This window comes from Nomascus leucogenys, unplaced genomic scaffold, assembly GCF_006542625.1.
Source record: "Nomascus leucogenys isolate Asia unplaced genomic scaffold, Asia_NLE_v1 000892F_74408_qpd_obj, whole genome shotgun sequence".
NCBI classification, from domain to species: Eukaryota; Metazoa; Chordata; class Mammalia; order Primates; family Hylobatidae; genus Nomascus; species Nomascus leucogenys.
In genome coordinates this window covers 1-21,875 of record NW_022097824.1, presented here as the reverse complement: position 1 = coordinate 21,875, position 21,875 = coordinate 1, and the positions used below count along the sequence as shown (strand labels likewise).

Genomic DNA, 21,875 nt, shown 5'->3' with positions numbered 1-21,875 from the left:
TAATTTGCCAAAATTTGGAGTCCCAGCTTTCTAGCAGAAAAAAGCATATATCACAGACCATGTCATCATAGAAGACTTATAGTACACCATCCCAGAACAGAAGAAGTAAAATCCCTCTGTGCTGCTCTAGAAATGTCCTTCTCTTTTCAATTAAGCTGGCTTCCTTTAGAGAAGTAAATAAAAGAGAAAAAAAAATCTGGAACAAGACAATGTGTAAAATGTTTTAAAATAAGAAATAAAATGTGTTTTTGAAAGATCTTCTGGTATTGCCACTTGTCTTCATGGTGCTAATTTTCTTATTCTGAAAACTATGCTGGAGGAAAATGTGTAAAGTTATCTGTTTCAATCAGAGGATTTTTCTGTTCTGCATTTTCCCTGGAAATTCCTTAAACATTGTCTCAGATAAAACTAACTGTCTTTGAGAATCTAAGTGTGTTTAGACTTTTTCATTTCTTCATTTTTTCTTTTTCCTCTTCTTTCTCTGTCAGTGTCAAATGACTTGAAATATAGCATACGCTTCCTGTCTCCAGTGTTTTTATACCCTATTTCCTTCTCAACCTATAGAAATGTCTTAAAGCCGGGCATGGAGGCTCATGCCTGCAATTTCAGCACTTTTGGAGGCCAAAACAGGAGGATCCTTTGAGCCCAGGAGTTTGAGATCAGCCTGGGCAACATAGGGAGATCCCATCTCTACAAAAAATTAAAAATTTAGGCTGGGCACAGTGGCTCATGCCTGTAATCCCAGTACTTTGGGGGGCCGAGGCGGGCAAATCACGAGGTCAGGAGTTTGAGACCAGCTTGACCAACCTGGTGAAACCCCGTCTCTACTAAAAATACAAAAATTAGCCAGGTGTGGTGGCATGCATCTGTAATCCCAGCTACTTGGGAGTCTGAGACAGGGGAATCACTTGAACTCAGGAGGCAGGGGTTGCAGTGAGCCAAGATCATGCCATTGCACTCCAGCCTGGGTGACAAGAGCAAGTCTACATCTCAAAAAAAAAAAAGAAACCAGGTATAGTGGCTCACACCCATAGTCCCAATTGCTTGGGGGTTGAGCCCTGGAAGTTGAGGCTGCAGTAAGCCTGACCATGCCATTGCACTCCAGCCTGAGTGACAGAGGGAGACTCTGCCTCAAAAAAATAAAAGAGACCCTGTTTCAAAAGAAGAAGAAGAAGAAGAAGAAGAAGAAGAAAGAAGAAGAAGAAGAAGAAGAAGAAGAAGAAGAAGAAGAAGAAGAAAGAAGAAGAAGAGGAAGAAGAAGAAGAAGAAGAAGAAGAAGAAGAAGAAGAAGAAGAAGAGAAGAAGAAGAAGAAGAAGAAGAAAGAAGAAGAAGAAAGAAGAAGAAGAAAAGAAGAAGAAGAAGAAGAAGAAGAAGAGAAGAAGAAGAAGAAGAAGAAGAAGAAGAAGAAGAAGAAGAAGAAGAAGAAGAAGAAAAGAAGAAGAAGAAGAGGAAGAGGAAGAAGAAGAAGAAAGAAGAAGAAGAAGAGGAAGAAGAAGAAGAAGAAGAAGAAGAAGAAGAAGAAGAAGAAGAAGAAGAAGAAGAAGAAGAAGAAGAAGAAGAAGAAGATTATTTTAGCTCTCATTGTACTACTGGAATTTCTCTTTATAAAGGTACCAGGTACCTCCTTAGTCAGTTAATAGTAGTTTTTCTCTTAATAAATTACCAGGGCCAACTCCTATGACCTATGGCCAGTATTCATCTTTCAGGACCTTTCTGAAACATTTTACAAGGTGATCTATCTCCTGCACCTTAATTTCTCTCTCTTCTGGCTGTGAGAATGTTTGTCTGCTGGACATTTCTCTTTGTCTTCTCCACACATTCTCAGTCTTCTTTGCTGACTCTTCCTAATATTCTCTTGGCTAGGATTGCTTTCACCTATGTTTCATTCTCTTCTTATTATACGTGTTATCTCCAAACAATCTCCTCCATTCTCATGGTTCCCATTCTTTTTGGACTAATGACATGGTGTTACTTCTTTACTTTTACGACTTCTTTACTCTGCTCTGTGGTGCTGTGCTGGGACTCTGAAAACTGCATGTGTCATACTGCTTGGCCAGTTAGCTTCTTGTTAGCACCTTTAATGAAAGGTATTAGCAGGAGAGTGGAAAACAAGACAAGGAGTGAGGGTATCTGTTCCTATGCCGTTTTTTTCAGCAGCATTCCAATAGCAGCAGATGGTTGGCTCCAGGCTTCAGGCTTTATATTCTTTCCACTTTCTCAGCAGCCCCAGAAATATGCCAGAAAAGGACCAGCAGCATCCTAGCTCTACCTCCTTGGTTGTAAGAGGACCGGCTGAGCTACAATCTGCTTTACTATGCACCTTGTCTATCCAAGCACCTGTTGGACCATGTCTCCTCCTCAGAAGTCTGAACACTGGCTATCAAGTGCCTCTGCCTCATTTGCCTGTGCATCAGTCATTGAGCATTGCTCCCTTAAAATTTTAAGCATGACTTATGTGGTGTAACCCACTAAGAGACCTGGGCACCTGGTACTGTGTCTCCTCCTCATAGGTTCAAACTCTAGCTGCATACAAGTAAGATAATTTTGAGCGCTAGCCCCTGAGAGTACGTTTACTCCTTTGTTCCTATATGTTAAAAGGCGATATCTCTTTCGTGTGGTTATCTCTGTGCCTTTTCAACCTTCCACTTCTTATGTATCCAATTTAAGCTTACTGAGCTACTCTAAGTGGATTTCTGATAGGCATTTCAAAGGTAACGTCTTTATTGCAATTTATTGGTTTGCTTCCAAATCTGGCCTTCATTTAATATTCTAAATCTTAGAAAATATTGTTATCGTTTACTTGACATTCAGGTTATAAGTAGAGGTTTACTCAGGAATGCTTATTTTTCTGAATAAATCACACAATTTACTCATGACGTTAATCTGCAAAAATTGCCCATTAATCTCTGTAAATCTTAATGCAATTATCTCCTTGCCTCTTTCTCCTCACTGATGTTGTTCTAGATCAGTGCCTTATTATCTTCAGCCTCTACTCTTACTCTGTCAAACTTGGTGTTAACAAATTCATCCTCACTACCAATTATCTAAAATTTACTTATAATTTGTGGATTGAACTTTGCATGAAGTAAAGGAATAGTTCTACTTTTTCATGATGTATGAGCACTCACATGAGCATACACACACCCATGTGAATTGACAAACCATAAAAATTAGTCTAAGATTTATATTCAGATGTCTACGAATCCTTAGAACACTCAAATATTAGAACTAGAAGTAGCCTTAGAGATCACTTAAGTCCCTGTTTCCAGAACTATATTGGTTAATTATAATCAGTGTAACTAGCCTAGAATACTTATAATTAGAGCTCTACGCCCCACTCTAACACTTTCAAATGGGGTTCTCTTAAGTATCTAAATTTGTAAAATGACTTTTCCAACTAAGTGTCCTGCACGATGACATTTGAGACCTGTTGATCACTGAACACAGAAGCATCTGAGATCCATTGATCTTTGTCCCACACCTCCAGTTATTTGCAGAAATAGATCCAGGCTCAAATCCAGGATTCCTGCCTTCATGTCCAGTGGCATATCACTGTGTTGCACTTTTCCATTTGTAAAGGAGGTATGGAGAGGGCATGACCAAGTGGTTCACCTTGTTCAACCTCAGGAACAGAAGCTCAAACTTTATTGGGTAGACAGACACATGTACAGCAAACGAACATTCCATGTGTTAAGTTCTACAGCCTGATCCGAGACCTGCGGGAGTTTAGAACATGCGCAGTTAGACTAATTATGACTGGAGTCATTGGGGTGCAGACAGGTTTCACAGACAAAATGTCCTGTGACCATTTAAACCAACTGGTTTATCAACTTAGTGTAAATCACTTTAACTGAAACTGAAGGAGTGTTGTTGCTAAACTTCCTTTGCCAATATATTTGTAGTTATGTTCCCATTTGACAATTATTTCCTTTCAAAACTGCTCACTTTCATTCTTCTGGGGAACTGAACCAAAAATGTTAAGGACTCTCTGTTCTCTTACGAAAGCCATTCTGCTCATATGGTGCACTTCTGTCCCTGGTTGTCTATATTGAGGTGTAGAAAGGTCCTTTTTATCCAAACAAAGACATTCCACTGGCCCAGGTAAGCTGCTGACCAAAATGAAGCCATCTATCTCCTGTCTCTATGGACACCTTCACCTGTGAGGACTATTATCATTCTCATTTGCCACTTAATTTTTTTCCCATTTCCTTCTTTTTTTTGAAACAAGTCTCACTAGGTGGCAAAACAATCTGTGGAAGTCTTGACAAGTTTAATGAAACTGAGACCTTGAGGGAATCCACTGGGCAAAATCTCCGGTATCTATACATGGAGAAGGGGCTGTGTGAGAAACCAGGAAAACCGATGACAGAAAGAACTGTAGTCGTCTAACCCATGCACAAGCCCTTCTAGCTGTGTGAACTGCAGAGCAGGCTAGGTAAAGGCTGACTTAGATGAACTGCAGTAAGAGGTGCTCCAGGTGTGTGGATCCACCTCTGTTTCATCACTGAAACTGAACAAGATCTGAGTAGTAGAAAATGGGGCACTTTCCTGATTTTTTTTTTTTTTTTTTGAGACAGGGTCTCATTCTGTTGCCCAGTCTGGAGTGCAGTGGCACCATCATAGCTGGGATTACAGGCACATGCCACCATATCTGGCTAAATTTTTTTATTTTAGTAGAGATGAGGTGTCACTATATTGCTCAGGCTGCTCTCAGACACCTGAGTTCAAGCAATCCTCTTTAGTGATTTTAAGAAACTTACGAGAGAGCTATGACAAAGCTCTGTGGACCCAAGGCAAACAGTGTAACAGGGGCTGACTTGTAATGATCACCATCAATCTTAGCAACCTAACCCATTGTTCTTCAATACTGCTGCTCTTCTGGGCTTGACTATGTTCCTATGACTTTATTCCAATCCTTGGCTGTACGTTTTTTTTTTTTTTTTTGTCAACCCCTGGTCTTTTCAAATAGGACTTACAGAGATCAAAACCCTCACTCTGAAACTGAGTGTACTCCTTCACATTCAAGGTAGGAACAAGAACTACAGGTACAAAGTCTTCTGCATGGACAGGTTTTGGAGCAGCTCTGAATCAGACTCCCTGCCTTTGTCCAAGGAAATGCATGTGCATTAGGATCAGATCCCCTCTGAGGAGGTAGGGCTAGTTATGCCCAGGAAGTGATGTGGACACATGTTGCCTTATATACACTGCATTGCATTTTAGATGGACCATCTTCTCATCAGGACTTGTTAGTGACCCAGTCAAACAACCTTCCTACAACCATTGTGCTTTGGTAGGGTTGTAGTTTCTTCTGGAAAAGCTAAGGAAATTTCCAAGGTAGGACAGGAAAATCTTGTTTTAGATAGTAATAATAAATCATAATTTTAAAAATTATGCTTCAATGTATTGTCATTTTTTTCACTCCTCAGCTGTTTTTTTTTTTTTTCTTGAGACAGAGTCTTGCTCTGTCACCCAGGCTGGAGTGCAGTGGCGCAATCTTGGCTCACTGCAAGCTCCGCCTCCCAGTTCACGCCCTTCTCCTGCCTCAGCCTCCCGAGTAGCTGGGACTACAGGCGTCTGCCACTACGCCCGGTGAATTTTTTGTATTTTTAGTACAGACGGGGTTTCACTGTGTTAGCCAGGATGGTCTCGATCTCCTGACCTCGTGATCCACCCGCCTCGGCCTCCCAAAGTGCTGGGATTACAGGAGTGAGCTACCGCACCCGGCCTACTCCTCAGCTTTTATCAGATCCATTTTCTAGGCAAGGAATCAGAGACACAGTGAGCAGACCTTAATTTACCCAGACATTCATTTAGTGGGTTAGTTTCTCCTAAGGATCTTCCAAATGTAGACAATGTGTGTCCCATGCAGACTCAAGAGGAATCAACTCAGTCTATCTGAAGACTCCCCAAACTCTTATTTTGTAGAAACCAAAAAACAAAATATTTGGTAGAGAAGGTCAAAGTGTCTGAACGGTACATACAGGCAGAGCTATATTACTCGGCTCCTATGTGAAGAGAGAGGGAGCTGCAGAAAAACTAAATGGGAGGGCTCAGGTATATGAATTTCTTCAACTGAAATTGCATGCAATCCTGGCTCCTTAATCTGTGTCCACTTCCCAGCAGGTATGGGAGGTATGAGCTCAGCTTAGGGGAAACAAACTTAGCTCTGGAAATCTGGAGAAGCAGTGAGCAGGGCTGATCCCCCAAGTACCCTGATGAATCCCAGTGTTCTTTCTGTTCAATTACCTAGGGGAAGCTATTCAAATTTTAAATCCATTTTGAATCAAAATATTGATATATTTTTTTAAAAAATCTTAAAATTTAAAGAAACTGGTATTAGTTATGGGAAAACCAGAAGGGTACCCTCATTTGGAAATAATCTTTGAGAAATCTTTGCAGTGTGAACAGTTGGGATTTGGTCTTTCCAAAATCCAGCTAGCATGCACTTAAGAAAAAGGAAAATCAGGAAATGCAGAAAATGAAATGCTAATTTACATATTTCACTTTAACATTTACTAAGGATATTAATGAGGCTATTGAAAATTGAAAATGCAGTTTTGCTATTTTAAAAAATGTTCTTGTGTGAGAATAGACATCCCTTGGTAAATGTCCATGGAAATATTGAACGTTTAATTTTTCATTAGTTCTGAACAAAATCATGTATTTCCTAAAAGATATGCATTTTACATTCCTCAATATCCATAGTTGACACAAAATACTCTGAAACAGAAAACAAAACATTAAACTATCTCATATTTTAAATTAAAAATATTTTTTCAAATAGCTCTGAGAACACTGAAATATGTGAAATTACAATATATTCTAAAATGATTACCTAAGAAAATTAGGGGATGTCATCCACGTTTGTCTCAAAGGAATTCAGATTTATGATTCATCTTAAGAAATGTGAAAAGAACACATTAAATATAAAGATGGATAAAGGAATTTATTAATATACACAGTAACTTTTGTTCCTTAAAAGCAATGATTCGGGCCTCCTGGGTCCAGCTCAGGTCCTGGCCCGAGAAGTCCCTGGAACAGAGCCCTTGCTTTTGTCCCTTCCTCCCAGGTGAATGAGGAATAGAAAAGGAACCTACATTCCTCATCCTTGGTGTGAATTTGCACGCTCCCCACCGGCCAAGTGTAGCAATTCACATTGTAATTCTGACAATAAATGGCCCGTTCTGACTGGGCTGGTGGGGGTCCTGGTCCAGCCACCTCCAGCCAGGGGCCCCTGGGTCGTGAAGGCGCCACCACCTGCTCCACTCAAGACGTGCAGCTCCACCCACTCACGCTAGAGAGGAAGAAGAACTTCTGCCATAAACTTTTGTTGTTATTGTTTTGTTTTGTTTGAGACAGGGTCTCGTTCTGTTGCTCCGCCTGGAGTGCAGTGGCCCCATCACGGCTCACTGCAGCCTCGACCTCCTGGGCTCAAGTGATTCTCATGCTTCAGCCTCTGGAGGAGCTGGGGCCACAAGCACCCACCACCACACCTGGCTAAGTTTTTGTATTTTTGTAGAAACAAGGTCTCGCTCTGTTGCCGAGGCTGGTCTCAAACTCCGCCCACCTCAGCCTCCCAAAGTGCTGGGATTCCAGGTGCCAGCCACCGCACCCAGCCTCCTAAATTGTTTTTAATTTGTCCAGAATGAACCGGGTCATCAACCACTGTAAGTGCTCTGACTACCCTGACCATAAAGTATCCGAAACATTCAACTTGCAGCTGGTGGAAGCAGCCTAGCCCCACTGCACATAAAACACTCGCGTGGTGCCAAAGGCAGAGACCAAGGCTGCACTGTCCGGAAGTGGGGACAGATCCCGATACGCCCTGGGGACAGAGCAGGATCCCCACCGGTTCCACCCTCTTTCTGGCCCACTACCCCATCCTGAGACCGCAGGTTCCGGCGGACCCGGATGCAGATTTTCCGGATGAAAGGCCCCTTTCCTGGAGGGGGCTTTGATATTTTCTGTTCACGACTCCGTGTTACCATCCTCCACAGCTAGGATCTGGCGTCTGGGGACACTGCCGACGTCACAATCCCCGCACCTACGTGTCTCAGCCGCGGTAGCCCTACGTCGCTGTCAGACGCTGGGAAGTTGGTGCCCCGCCACGCTTTTCTGTCTTTTGTCTTTTCACCCTCTCCCCTCCCTACCCAGTGCCCCGTCTAAGTCCCCACTGGGAAGTGGATTCTCACCCCTCACGGCCCTTTGTGGGCAACGCCAGGAGGAGGAAGGCCGCAACCTCCCACTGGCTTTGGGGTTTCTTAGGCATCAGTAGTCTTCTAAGGCCCTCCACCGTGCCCGCACCCCTCCTTCATCCTCGCGTCTCTTGGACCCTGCCCTGCTGCCCTCAGGCCTTTCCTTAGTCACAGACTCGGGAAGGCCCCTGAACTCCCTCGGCTTGGACATCACCGGCCACAGTCCTGTGACGCCCTGTGATCTTCTGTCCCAGATCTCATTCCACTTGCTGTGCCTGTCAGGGTGTGCTTAGATTTTGGTGTCCCAGTGTAAGGTGTGCTCTTACTGGGAAGGGGCTTCTTCATTCTCTTCTTGTGAATGTAGATGTGAAGCCAGGGGATAAGGAGAAAAGAGAGGCCAAAAGAGAACCAGAGATCCAGGGAGCTAGGGAGAGTGAGGTTGAAAAAGAAGGTAAAATTGAGTATTGGGAAGTTGTCTCTGATGGATTTTGAAAAGCAGTGATAGTGAAAGAGTTCTAGAAGCTTTGGAGAAGGTGTTGAAAAAAATAGTGAAAGTTACGTGGGCAAGAAATAGCCGGATAGATGACATAGACAAAGAGAATCAGTAGAGAGGTGGAGGACAGAACAGAAATGGGATTCTGACCAACCACAGCAGAGGAGTAAAGGAAAGATAGATCCCCAATTCATTAGGGTTTCTTAAAAAAAGTCTTTATTATATTCTCTTTTAATTTTGTTTCAGATTCAGTTGATAAGGACGCTTTAGTTTTTCAGCCTTTATTATGTTTTGGAAATATCTTTTAGTACTCAGTAAAGGATTTTACGCTATTTCAATGTGCTCTTGGAAAGGGTATTGATTTTTTTATATTAACAATCAAAACCTAGTTTAATCAGTAAGTCCATTCTTCTACTGTCTCTGTTATTTCCTTACATGGCCTTTTAACTGGGTCTGTAAAGCACAGTTTTCAGGGAAGTGTATGTTACCTTGACCTCTCTCTGCAAATTTTCAAGGATGGGCTGAAGTGATCAGGAATTTTGTTCTAACAGAGCCATTCTGTTTATGATTACTAAATTGCTCAGAGCTATTTCAAGCCAATAAGTAGGTATCCTTAATTTCATATTTTTGAAAATTCAATGAGTTGTTCTGTAAAAAAGGAATTAAATGCTTGAAATTAGATTATTGTGATTAAAACCATGAGAAAGAAGTTGCTCTTGCTCAAGAGCATGAAATATGGTATAGAATCTTTAGGGGAAGGAGCAGGAAAAACCCTATCACAATTTGTCACAGCACATCATTCTTGTGAACCTAGTGGTGGTTACTCTCTACTGGCATGTCCTACTGACCTTGCCTGCCCCAAGTCCCAAGTACAGAATGTCAAGGCAGCCTGATGGGGGGAGAGTCAAGACTTTTTATACTAAGTACGGAACAAAATTATCTCTCCAATTAGGAGGGGACACTTGGTGCTATAAATGAATATAAATGACATGAGAATGAAAACTGTCAATATAATAAATAGTTTGCAAAAGCTCTAACTTAAAACACACAGGACTTTCAGGGTAGAGAATTCCTAGCTCTGTAAGGAATTTGGGACTCCGATTGAGAGAAGCCTTGGTCTCTACTCACTGTGAACCAACATTCAGCCAGATACCACCCTTGGTATGTTACAAAAAAAACTCAGTAAAAAATACCTTCTTGAGAAGGAAATAGGAAAGGAAAGTCTTTATAAGGGCAACCGATCATCTTGTGGATTACCAAATACTGCAGATTTCAGGTCAGAAAACTGAGTCATGGAGAATAAAAAAAAAACTAACATACAATTGAGCAAATAATTCATAATTTAGAGAATGTATCTATTCATTAAAAATGTGAAGTGTAAATGTATAATAGTTATGTGACCTGGCAATTTTGAATAAAAAATTACGTAAGCAACTTTATTATTTTTAATAGAAAAATATTTGCAAATATTGAAACAATAAAACCTGTTGCCGAAAAATCTAATATGTTGTTAAAGTTCTAGTTTTATTTATGCGGGTCTGACATATAGATTTGCATAAGCTATCCTTGGCATGTGAGTAGCGATTTCATCCTTCTCTTCCCGTTTCCCCATCTTCAACAGCTTTTATTTTTCTTTCCACAGCCAAACTCCCTTCATTCCAACTTCCACCAAGACCGCTTCTCTGGATCCATCCCTGGAGTTGACACAACAGGGATCTTCAGCCCCAGGTGCCAGGTTTCTCAGTGATCCATTACACAGATTTAACAGGGAAATGGGGGCAGTATCAAAAACACCCAGTATAAACCATCGAATTACCCCAGCCGTTGTCTCTGCTCATGAACAACTGCCTGGGGCCAGAGAATTAGGCATTCCTGCTCTTCTTTCCCTTAGAAAGCCCTTGGGACGTTCTCCTTGAAGCTCCCCTAAGTGGGAGTAGAAGTTCATCTCCTGACACTCCACGTTTTATTCATGAGTCCTGAGTTATGACACAGAGGACACAGTTGTGTTCCCCTTACTGTGGACTAGCAGATAAAGCACCTTAATCTCTCAGCCACCATGCAAACCCTTCTTATCTTTGATTCAGTATACTTTTCCACAAGCAAAATAAAAGTTCTGACTAAGGAGGCGTCCTCTGATTTGACTCTAGAACTTGGAAATGCATTGGCTTTCAGCAAATCTCAGTACTGAATGTAAACTTCAAGGAGAAATGGTTCCAGGAAATAAATTGGGATGACATTGAGCTTTTAGCAACCTGCAAAATCCTGAAACCATGGACCTTACTGAGGCCAATTAAATGGGCTAATTCATGGGTGAAAGTGGTACACCCTAAAAATTCTCCACAAGTGATTCTACACTGAAGCCAGAATTTATGTCAAGTACTGTGTGAGGATGAGGATGGCAATCTGCTTGGCAGGCAATCTGGTCCAGGCGGGGCTCACATTATTGTTCACAGTTTAACCTATTTTATTAAATATGTAATTTTCCCCCAAATCGTATATGACATTAGCTGTTGTCTTGAGCCACATTAAAATGTACTATTTATGCGGCAAAATTGTATGGGATTTGACAAATGCATGGCAGCAGGTTTCCAGCATTAAAATATCACAGAACCCTTCTCTTATTCAAGTTCCTCTTCCGTCCACATACAGGGAATCAATCGCCTTTTGTATATGGTCCTTGGACGTTGCTTCTTTATTTCAATTATCTTCCATCAAAGCAAGTGATACCGTGCTCTATTTTCATTTGATCCTCCAAAAGAAAGGTACTGAATAATCTAAACCAGAATTTCAGCCATTCAGAGACTTAGGTCCATCGCTAAGCAGTAAAAGCCAAGCCTCCTGCGCTGCAACGCCATGGCCGGCAGAGGGCGCCGGAACAGGCCGTTCCGCCCTGCGGGGCGCATGCGCGTTCTGCCTGCGGAGGCGGGGCTGGGTCTCCAGGAAGCACGTGAGCTTCCTTTCCTCTGGTCAGGGAGGAAGCGCCGCCCTGGCTTTGGGGCATCTCAGGCGGTGTCCATCAGGAGGAAAACTTCCTGTCCGCAACCCTAACTGCTGAGAAGGGAGACTCGCTGCAGAGTATCCCGGATATTTTTCTGAAACAGCAATAAAGACTTCATTTTCAGGGCTGTTGCCACGTGTTTTATTCTGTATTTTCTGTGGGGATATTTTAGCATTATTTTACAAATGTATAAATTTGGGGTTGGGGAGGGCTTTCTGATAGATAATAGAAGCAGGCTGTAACATGTCCTCCCTGTGACCTCATTGAGGATTGATTGTGAGGAGAAACAAGAAGAATTGTGAGGAAAATCTACATAATACGGGGACCCTGCAGAGGAAGGAGTCGGGCCAGGGCAGGGCCACACAGTTTCAGTGCAGCCCGTGGGAAAGGGGCCCTTGCAGGGAAACCCCGCACTCTACATCCGTGCATTTCCACATTGTGAGGGGCTCATCTTTCCTACAGTGCTAAAGTCATTGAAAAATAGTGAGACAATGAAAGAGAGGGACATTAATTCAACATTCAGTTGTTGACGATAAAGCATTCAGAGCCACATCTTTCTTTTCATCATAGCACTGCAGATTTAAAAAATGGTTTTAATTACAAAGGCAAAGGGAAGAGGTACACTTGTGAACAACAGTTTGGACCCCAAATGAAAATATATTGCTTAAATATTTCTTCAAAAGTAAGTCACTATTCTGTGTTGCAGGATATATCCTGAGATTTTAAGCTGTAACCTTATTAATTTATTGGTTAAAACACATTTTGTCTATAGTCAAAGCGAGTATAAAGGTAGAATATTTGGCAAGTCCCCCATATTTTTATTCTTCTGCTAGGTTTTCAGCTAGAATTGACACACAGAAACTCACAATGAGGGGCCTTTCTCTTTCTTGACCATAAAATATGCATACTCCAGAACCCTCAGTGTAAGCTGTTTCTTGAATATCTCAACCTGATCCCTACAAACGGAGAGAATGTAGAGAAGTAACCCAATTTTTTTTTTTTTTAAACAGAGTCTCGCACTGTCACCAGGCTGGTGTGCAATGTTGTGATCTTCGCTCACTGCAACCTCCCCCTCCCGGGTTCAAGGTATTCTCCTGCCTCAGCCTCCGGAATAGCTGGGATTGCAGGTGCCCGCCACCATGCCCAGCTAATTTTTTTGTATTTTTAGTTGAGATGGGGTTTCACTATGTTGGTCAGGCTGGTCTCAAACTCCAGACCTCCTGATCCGCCTGCCTCAGCCTCCCAAAGTGCTGGGATTATAGGCATGAGCCACCGTGCCTGGCCAAGTAACCCAATTTTAAAACTACATCTGGCCGGGCACCATGACTCACGCTGGTAATCCCAACATTTTGTGAGGCTGAGATGGGCAGATCACTTGAGGTCAGGAGTTTGAGACCAGCCTGGTCAACATGGTGGAACCCCGTCTCTAACCAAAATACAAAAATTAGCCAGGCATGGTGGTGCAGACCTGTAATTCCAGCTACTCGAGAGGCTGAGACAGGAGAATCACTTGAACCCAGGAGGCGGAGGTTGTAGTGAGCCAGATTGTGCCACCTCACTCCAGCCTGGGCAACAGAGCACGACTCCGTCTGAAAAACAAACAAACAAACTACATCTGATCTTCAGCAAAGTGTCTGCTGTTCTCCTCAGAAAAGACCAAAAACCACAAAGCAGACAGACCTCTGAATAAAGACACTAAGGTCCGCCATGGGCGCTTTTAAGACGTTAGCAGAATTAAAGGAATCATCCTGTTTTTCTTATTTAAATGATTTCTTACTACAGCGGAAGGTTCTGAAAAACACATCTTGTAATTAGATTTATTTTTAAGAGCATCCAAGGGAAACAGGGTCTATACTTCACCTAATAAGACTGATGAGGATATCAGCTAAATGGAAAGAATCTACAAACAAATTTATACAATTTCTAAGGAGAGAATGATGTCCTGAGCTCAAGGGCCTGTTAGTGACGGCACGCTCAGTAATGGTGCAGCCTCACAGAATTTCCATTTAATTCAATTTTGGTATTTACTGGTCATCTTTTCTCCCCAATACCATCCAACTTTTTTATGTTGTCAAATAATTTTTAATCATAAAATGATTAATTCTGAGTTTGGGCATTTGCTTGATTAATGGGGGCTGGTGTCCTGAGGCTGGCCTGTGGTGGGCTGTGGATTTCCGAAGGTCATATTCTGAAATCCAAGAGACTCTTGCTGGAAGAGCCTTAACCTCCCTCACTGTGATCTCTCTGCAGGTGCAAAAACACCCTCAATTCCAGGAGCTCCGCACTGAATTCAGGCCAGTCCCTGGAACCTCCTCAGGTAAGTTATTATGTCATTGCATGGCAAAGATTACAAAAACACCCTCAATTCCAGGCGCTCCACACCTGAATTCATGCCAGTCCCTGAAACCTCCCCAGGTAAGTTCGTATGTCCTTGCACGGCAAAGATTGGACAGTGCTGCACAATCTTCAGGCTCAAGGGACATCCAGTGGATGTACATTTAGGTGGGTCGGCATGAGAGCCAATTCTGGGAGGGAGTGTATTTTAAAGTTGTAGAGGGTGAAGCTCCTGGCAACTCCCTCCACATGAGCATCATTTGCAGCCTTTTTGGAGAATACTGACGGCCATCTTTTCACGAGAGCAGCAGTAATCCAGCACTGAGGAGCTCATCATAGTCCTGGAACAAGGGACAGAGGTGAGGCTGAGCCTGGAAGAGGGCGTCCTCATCTTGGCCCCAGAGACAGCGCTGCAGCTGACCATGGAGAACACAGTCCTTGTGATTGTTCCCGGCATATCCTGAGGTCACAACATGGCCTGCAGCCCCCTGTGCATATCCAGTACATCATGCCTTCTGTTGATGACTTCACCTTGGAGTGCCATGCTCAAGATGGAGACATCTCAGACATGAAAGGAGAGAATGTGCCTCTTTCACCTGCAGAAGAAGGGGAGGCAGCACCCCTATATCACCAGCCCTTGATGATATCCCTAGCAAAGCACGTAGTTGGGATCAGCCCTTTTCTTCTACTAACCGCATTGTGCATTCCATGCTGTCTGGCAGCCTTCCCCCAAAGCTGCCCCCTACCAACGACAACTAGTCCCATGGGGCGCCCCAGACCAGCCGACTCCAGTTTCAGCCTGCATGGTATGGAGCTACTGTGCACCTCCTCCCTCAGCCCTATGCCCCCTTCACCAAGTCTTGGTCCCTAAATCTATCACAGCGTTCACCATAGGCCTCCCAGCAGTGCATGGAAATGTCTCTTTAGGAAGTGATTTAACCCAAGAGCCACCACCTGCATTGATAGGTCAGAGATTGTCCAAGTCCTTAGTCAGTGCATTCCCTAAAATGTGGAGGTAAAGTAATTCCAAGGACTGCTTGCTTCCCCTTTGCTGTTTCCCATCATCACCCACTGTCTTCAACAGCGGAGGGTCCCAGATGCTGCAAGGAGGGGGAGAACCGCAGGGAGTTCAAATAAAACATTCACATTTCACTTCACACACACTGTCCCTTAGGCTTTCTCTTCCTATTTGACCACATACATCCAACCACACTCAATCGAATCCTGACTTCTCCATGTGAGAGTTCTGCTTCCAACATGACGTGGCCTGAAAATTCATCTGAAGACAGCTGCTCACTCCCGGGGCTAACACTGACCCTTGAATGCTGATGTCCTTGTAGTCATTGGTCTGATGCCACAATAAATAATTCCTAAGGCCGGTGCTCTATTTCTGCCCTGAGACTCTCCCCTTTTTCTCCAAGCTGTGCCCCATTCCTTGTTTTAGTCCAGGTTCCCTACACTCCCCCAGGCCAATGCTTTTGAATAAATCTTGACGTGATTGAATGAAGTAGTGGTGACTGCTGTGCTTGCTTCCAACTGAGACACTCTCCTGCTCACACTCATCACGTTTCCATTCACATTTGCCTTTGTTTAGTTTTGTTTTCCATTGTTTGTGTTTATTATTCATGTACTTATAAAATAACTGCCACGTTTCTGACAGTTTTCTTGGCAAATTTGGGGCTTTTCCTGTGCTCCTCCTTCCAAGTCCTGAGTGGGGTCACCGTTTGCACCTCTGGGCCCTGGGATTGGTTGGGCTTAGCAAGTGATTGAACACAGCTTATCTCTGTGTGTTGGGATGGGCACCTGCGCTTGCTCACAGGTGCTCCCAGGCTCTCCCTGTCCTGCCTGGGTGTCCCTGTGTCTCTGGAGTGTCTAGGAAATCTAGCAGTCCTCTTGAGGGCCCAGCACCTCTTTGTTGGCCTGCATGTCCCAGCCTGTGCGTCCGTGGCCAGCTGGAGCTACCACCACGTTTTCCTGGTCAACCTGGGTCCTGGAGGCAGGGGAGATGCGGGGATAATGTCCTGGCCTCCCTGAGCCCAACCCCACTAGGTGGGGAGTGCTCATGACCCCGGGGGGAGTACAGGGCGTTTGCCTTGACTTGCTTGAGCCTCTAAAACCTCACATGTCCCCTGGAGGTGGGTGCAGCTTTCTCCTACTCTGGCCTTGCTGGCCTGGGAAGGGTGTCCCCCCCTTCTCTTCTACTGAGGTTTCAGGAGCTGCCTTTCCCCTCTGGGAAGGAGGACAAACACCTTTTCAGGTTTGATTCTCCTCAGAGTTTTGCATCTCGGCTGGGGCGGAAGCAGCCTTCATCCACATGAGAGGCCCAGCGAGGGCGTCCTCACCAGCCTGGGCCTTCGGGGAGGTTTTGAGTCTGGGCGCTGGAGAGGCCGCTTCCTCTGCCAGACCGGAGATGGCCGCCCCAGTGCGGCGGGCGACTTTCTGAGCCCTAGGGCGTCGGGATCCCCCTTCGGACGCGAAGTCCCATTGGGCGTCTTTGGCACCGCCCTCCCAGAGCCCTGCTGATGCGGAGGCGGCGCGGGGGCCCCGGACTCTGTCATGAGAGGTGGCAGCAGAGGCCAGGCAGGGCCCGAGCTCCGAGTCAAAGGAGTGTCTGGCCTGGGTGGGACTGGGTCGCATCCAGAAACTGGGATTCTAGGGTTCTGGTGCGGGTGGATCTGAGGCAGGCTCAGGACCAAGTCCCTCTTCTTCCACCTCAAGGACTCACCCAGGGGCTGGCCGGAGCTCCAGGCGCAGCAGCTGCTCCTCCTCCTCTTCCTTCTCCTCCTCCTCCTCCTCCACTCCTCCCCTCCCCTTCCCTTCCCCTCCTCTCCCCGTTCCCCTCCCCCTTCTCCAGGTGTTTGCTCTTCCTTTATTTCTGTGAGTTGAGAAATGGTGTCGTCCTTCACATCGGTGTATTTCTACCCTAATCCCCAGCACCTTGTTGAGTAAAGCAGTGAAACGCTGCAATATATTGAAGAGATTTATTCTGAGCTAAATATAACTAACCATGGCCTGTGACACAGCCCTCAGGAGGTCCTCAGAACATGTGCCCAAGGTAGTAAGGGTACAGCTTGGTTTTCTTCGGGCCAACTGATCTCCATCGGTATTACATCCTGATGAGGGTATAAATCAAGTGCACGAAATGCCTGGTGTTCTATATCTAAATTGTTACAGGATTTGTTAACAGTAGACACATCTATTTTTCACACGACTTGTATTGCACTATATACTGGTATGTATTTGGGAGAGAAAACAATGTTTTTAAAGGAGAAGTCATACGATTCTATACTTTCTTTTTGTTGTCCTTTCCCACAAAAATGGCCCTTTCCCATATAACAAATGTTATGTCCTATGGGAGTGGACATTAGGGGCTAAGTTGGGGAAAATTAGTGTTCTAAGTGGACTGAGGGCATAACCATTCCCCTTTTCTGTTTTCACAATCTGAAAGGGAGCAGGGAGGCCATGTGTTATCGTGAGCTGAAATAGTCCACCTATTTCCCCAGGGGAGTATTTCTGTATTGTTTACAATGCCTGCCAGTGGAACCACAGAGTACCTTTGAGCCTCATTTAACTTTGGTGCCTATGCTCTGAGAATACAATGTTTGAGGTCACATTTACCATCCAAAATTTTCCATATGTTTGTGGGGCGGGGGGTGGCTGTATATTTTCCACAGGTGTTTGGATTGTGCCTGGGCGCTGATAAGTGTAGGCCATTACTTCATAGCCACCTTAGATTCTGTTTGTAATGAAATAGACATGAGCCCCTGTTGGGTTACAGAACGTGCTCATTCCCACCTTCGGGTTTGAGAGCATGTTTTTATGGTTTGTTTTGTTTCTCCTATCCATTTGATGAGTGTTGCATTATTTTTTAAAGCAGCTTCTCATCCTTTTCCATCTTCCTGGAATAACATTCCTTCTATGTGGGCTATTTTTGACAGAAAACTTTTCTCTAAGAAACGCCTCTCTTCATTAGCTATGAATTCAGCTTATACCAATATACCTAGGCCAGCTGCAACTTTTCCAGTGAGGTCACATTTTAATTTCTGGGTGGCGAATTTTGCTGGACTCATCAGGATTGCTGTTGCCATTGTATACTAATCGCATTAATACAATTTGAAACTATATGTGCAATTTATACTTGGGAGTATTATACCCAAGAGGCTTTGTCATAAGGCATCTTTATCCTATCAGTAAATATTTTCTTTTAAATCTATGAGAAGCGGAAAATTATTTATGGTTGGATGGATGCAAAAGTGACACACTATAGTCTAGAAGGAAATGTCCCTTGTTTTGCTGGCTGTACCGTCTTTGTACCCCTCCTTGATTTGGAGAGTTTGACTTGGACCTAAGTTCATCCCTCAAAACTAGCTCTTACAGTCTCACGTGGCTGCCTCTTCCAGGACAGTCCCTGAGCCTAGAAAGAGGGTGCTTGTATAGTTTTAGCAGCAGAAGATTCACGGTGAAATACAGATCTGGACCCAGTGGGATGTCAAATGAGGGGGATTCACATCTCTGGTCTTCAGAATACCATAACTTTGGTTTCCTTGGAAGTAAAACAAGGAGAGGTAAATAACATTTATAGTTTCACAATCAAAAGAGTATTTGTGTGTCAGAACGGAAAAAGGAACCTACTTCATTAGGGAACCAGCTAAAAATATGAAGATAAATTATGATCTGGTACTCTCTAGAGGACTATTATGGCAAAGAAATAATGATTTAATCTGCACTTAAAAAGAGTTAGGACTGAAATCTAGTACTAATCCTTAAGCTTTTCCTTTGAAACAATTTTTCTATTTGCACTTTTTTTTCTACTGAAGAGAGATTATAGTAAGACCAGTTTGTGTGCCAAGTAAGTTTTAGTCTTATCATAATTGGCCGGATTATTTGCATAAAATACAGCAAGAATTGATTGGCCATATAGACTCATTTTCAGTTGGCTTTGCTGGCACCTTACCTAAAAATATACCACTTTAGTTCGAGTCTCTAATTGTTTTAACGACTCTTATTGAAACTTATGCAAACAACTATGTTGTCATAAAATTAGGATCTGAATTTTGGAGAACTCAGAAAGATAAATTTGCTTACAAAAACAAACTTCATCAAAATGAATTAAAGGAAAAGATTGTCTGGACCCTCCTTTAACAGGAGCAGTGGCTTTCACACAAGATGTTTGTTTATCTTGGAAATGTCATGCACAAACCAAACAGCTCCTGAGAGCTGTCTATCAGGCACTGTGGAATCCAGCAGCTCCTCACAGTTAGGATTAGTCCTAGGAGTGAGGCCACCTGCTTATTAGTATCTCCTCCTTATATCCCCAGGTAGCAAGAGTCTATGTAAACAATTTTAATTTTATCATGAGACTCCTTTGGGGCAACACTATTTCCACTATCATAGAATTTGGTTCAGTTAGCATTCCATAGTAAGGTAGTAAATGTTCCTGAGCTAGAAATTCCCTTTTTCTATCATTGTCATCAGGAAGAACTCACAGTTTTTTTTTTTTTTTTTTTTGCCGTCAGTTTCAATAAATGTTACACAAAGGGCTATGAAGTGCAGGATTTGTCCCGACTAGCACTCCAGCTTCTACCCTATACTTTGTGGGCTTAGGCAGTCTTGCTAGTTCCCATTTGGCATGTCCAATTAACATTTCTCAAAAGAGCAGATTCATATGCCTTCAGTTTTATACTACTAGAAAGGGGAAACATCTCCCAGGTAGTAAAGGAGGTTACAACTACCTTACATAAAACCTGTTAAAACATTTTAAATTTCATAACTCTATTAACCTGTATGTTTATATGTTCTGGTCCCAGAAGTTTTTTTAATACCCCCAAATCATTTTACCTTTTCTATTGATAAAGGGTTTGGTTTCTCAGCAGGGATTTGCATCTGTAAGACCTCTAAGGGACAGCAAATTTGATACGATTTCTCAAACACTCCCATGGTTTTGTGGGAGGGGCACCCATGTAAAAGGGGCCCTCTTAGCACCAAAATTTAACATAACCTGGGTAACAGACAATTTGGTGGGAGCATATCCCAGTCATTATTAAGCCAGTCCAACATGGTTCACATAAGAAGCATATTAACTGCTCCAGCTGGGGTGTTCCACTTGGTATTTTATTGGGAGAGTTAGGTAGTCCCCTATGCAGAGAAAACAGACTTTATGGTGGCATTTTCTGGGTATATTATGCTGATTATTCTCTTAGGAATAACCTCCTGGGTACTTGGATCGCATGTTAGTGATTGTTCAATAGTGAACTGTGGGGTCCCTGCCATTAACCCAAACACAAGCTCTTAAGTGGGTGTAGCATTTAAAATTAAGAATCTTCCTTCCCCTCCTCCCTCCCTTCCCTCCTTCCCTCCTTCCCTCCTTCCTTCCTTCCTTCCTTCTTCCTTTTTCTTCCCTCTGTTGCCCAGGCTGGAGTAAGGTCGGCTTGCTGCAGACTCCCTGCCTCCGGCTCCCATGATTCTCCTGCCTTGGCCTGCGGGCTGCCTGGGATTGCGTGCGCGCGCCACCACCCCTGCCTGGTTCTTGTCTTTTGGCTGGAGGCGCGGTTTCGCCATGTTGGCCAGGCTGGTCTCCAGCTCCTGACCTCCAGTAGTCTGCCTGCCTTGGCCCCCTGAGGTGCTGGGACTGCAGACAGAGTCTCGCTCACTCGGTGCTTGGTGTTGCCCGGGCTGGAGTGCGGTGGTGTGGTCTTGGCTCTCTGCAGCCTCCGCCTCCCAGCCGCCTGCCTTGGCCTGCCAGGGTGCTGGGATTGCAGCCTCTGCCCGGCCAGCCGCCGCCCCATCTGGGAGGTGGGGAGCCCCTCTACCTGGCCGCCCAGTCTGGGAAGTGAGGAGCGCCTCTGCCCGGCCGCCCCATCTGGGAAGTGAGGAGCGTCACTGCCTGGCTGCCCATCGTCTGGGAATTGAGGAGCGCTTCTGCCCGGCCGCCACCCCGTCTAGGAAGTGAGGAGCATCTCTGCCCGACCACCTTGTCTGGGAAGTGAGGAGCGCCTCCGCCCGGCCGCCCTGTCTGGGATGTGGGGAGCGCCTCTGCCCGGCCGCCCCGTCTGGGAGTTCTACCACGGAGGCCAGATGCAATGTGGGGGCTGGACGTGGTGGCTCACGCCTGTAGTCCCAGCACTCTGGGAGGCCGAGGCGGGTAGGTCACTTGAGGCTAGGAGTTCGAGACCAGCCTGGCCAACATGGCGAAACATATGAAAAATACAACAGACAAACGAACCAACCCAGCGACAACAAAACAGGTCAACCCTGGAGTCATACTCTAATTTTTTCTATTTTCCTCCCTTTCTGATTCTTTATCCCACTTTCTTTTTCTTCCTCTTCCTTCTCCTTCTTCTTTGTCAAATAGATGATTGAGTTATTATCATTGATCCATACAAAGTCCCTCTCTTATTTCTTTTCTTTTTTTTTTTTTTTTTTTTTTTTTTTTTTTTTTTTTTTTTGAGACGGAGTCTTGCTCTGTGCCCAGGCTGGAGTGCAGTGGCGCGATCTCGGCTCACTGCAAGCTCCGCCTCCCGGGTTCACGCCATTCTCCTGCCTCAGCCTCCCGAGTAGCTGGGACTACAGGCGCCCGCCAACACACCCGGCTAATTTTTTGTATTTTTTTTTAGTAGAGACAGGGTTTCACTGTGTTAGCCAGGATGGTCTCGATCTCCTGACCTCGTGATCCGCCCGCCTCGGCCTCCCAAAGTGCTGGGATTACAGGCTTGAGCCACCGCGCCCGGCCTATTTCTTTTCTTTTAATTCCCACCCCCCCTTTCTATTCCTCGTCTTCCCATGTGAAAACTTCCTAATATGTTTGATATGCATCTTTTTGTTTGTATGTATTTTTAGAAAATGTTTGTTTTGTGT

General features: G+C 44.3%; 1 pseudogene; it reads left to right on the top strand.

Moving 5' to 3' along the window:
* Positions 1-11,542: 11,542 nt before the first annotated feature.
* Positions 11,543-14,955, top strand: LOC105739384 (annotated as a pseudogene).
* The last annotated feature ends 6,920 nt before the right edge of the window (positions 14,956-21,875 follow it).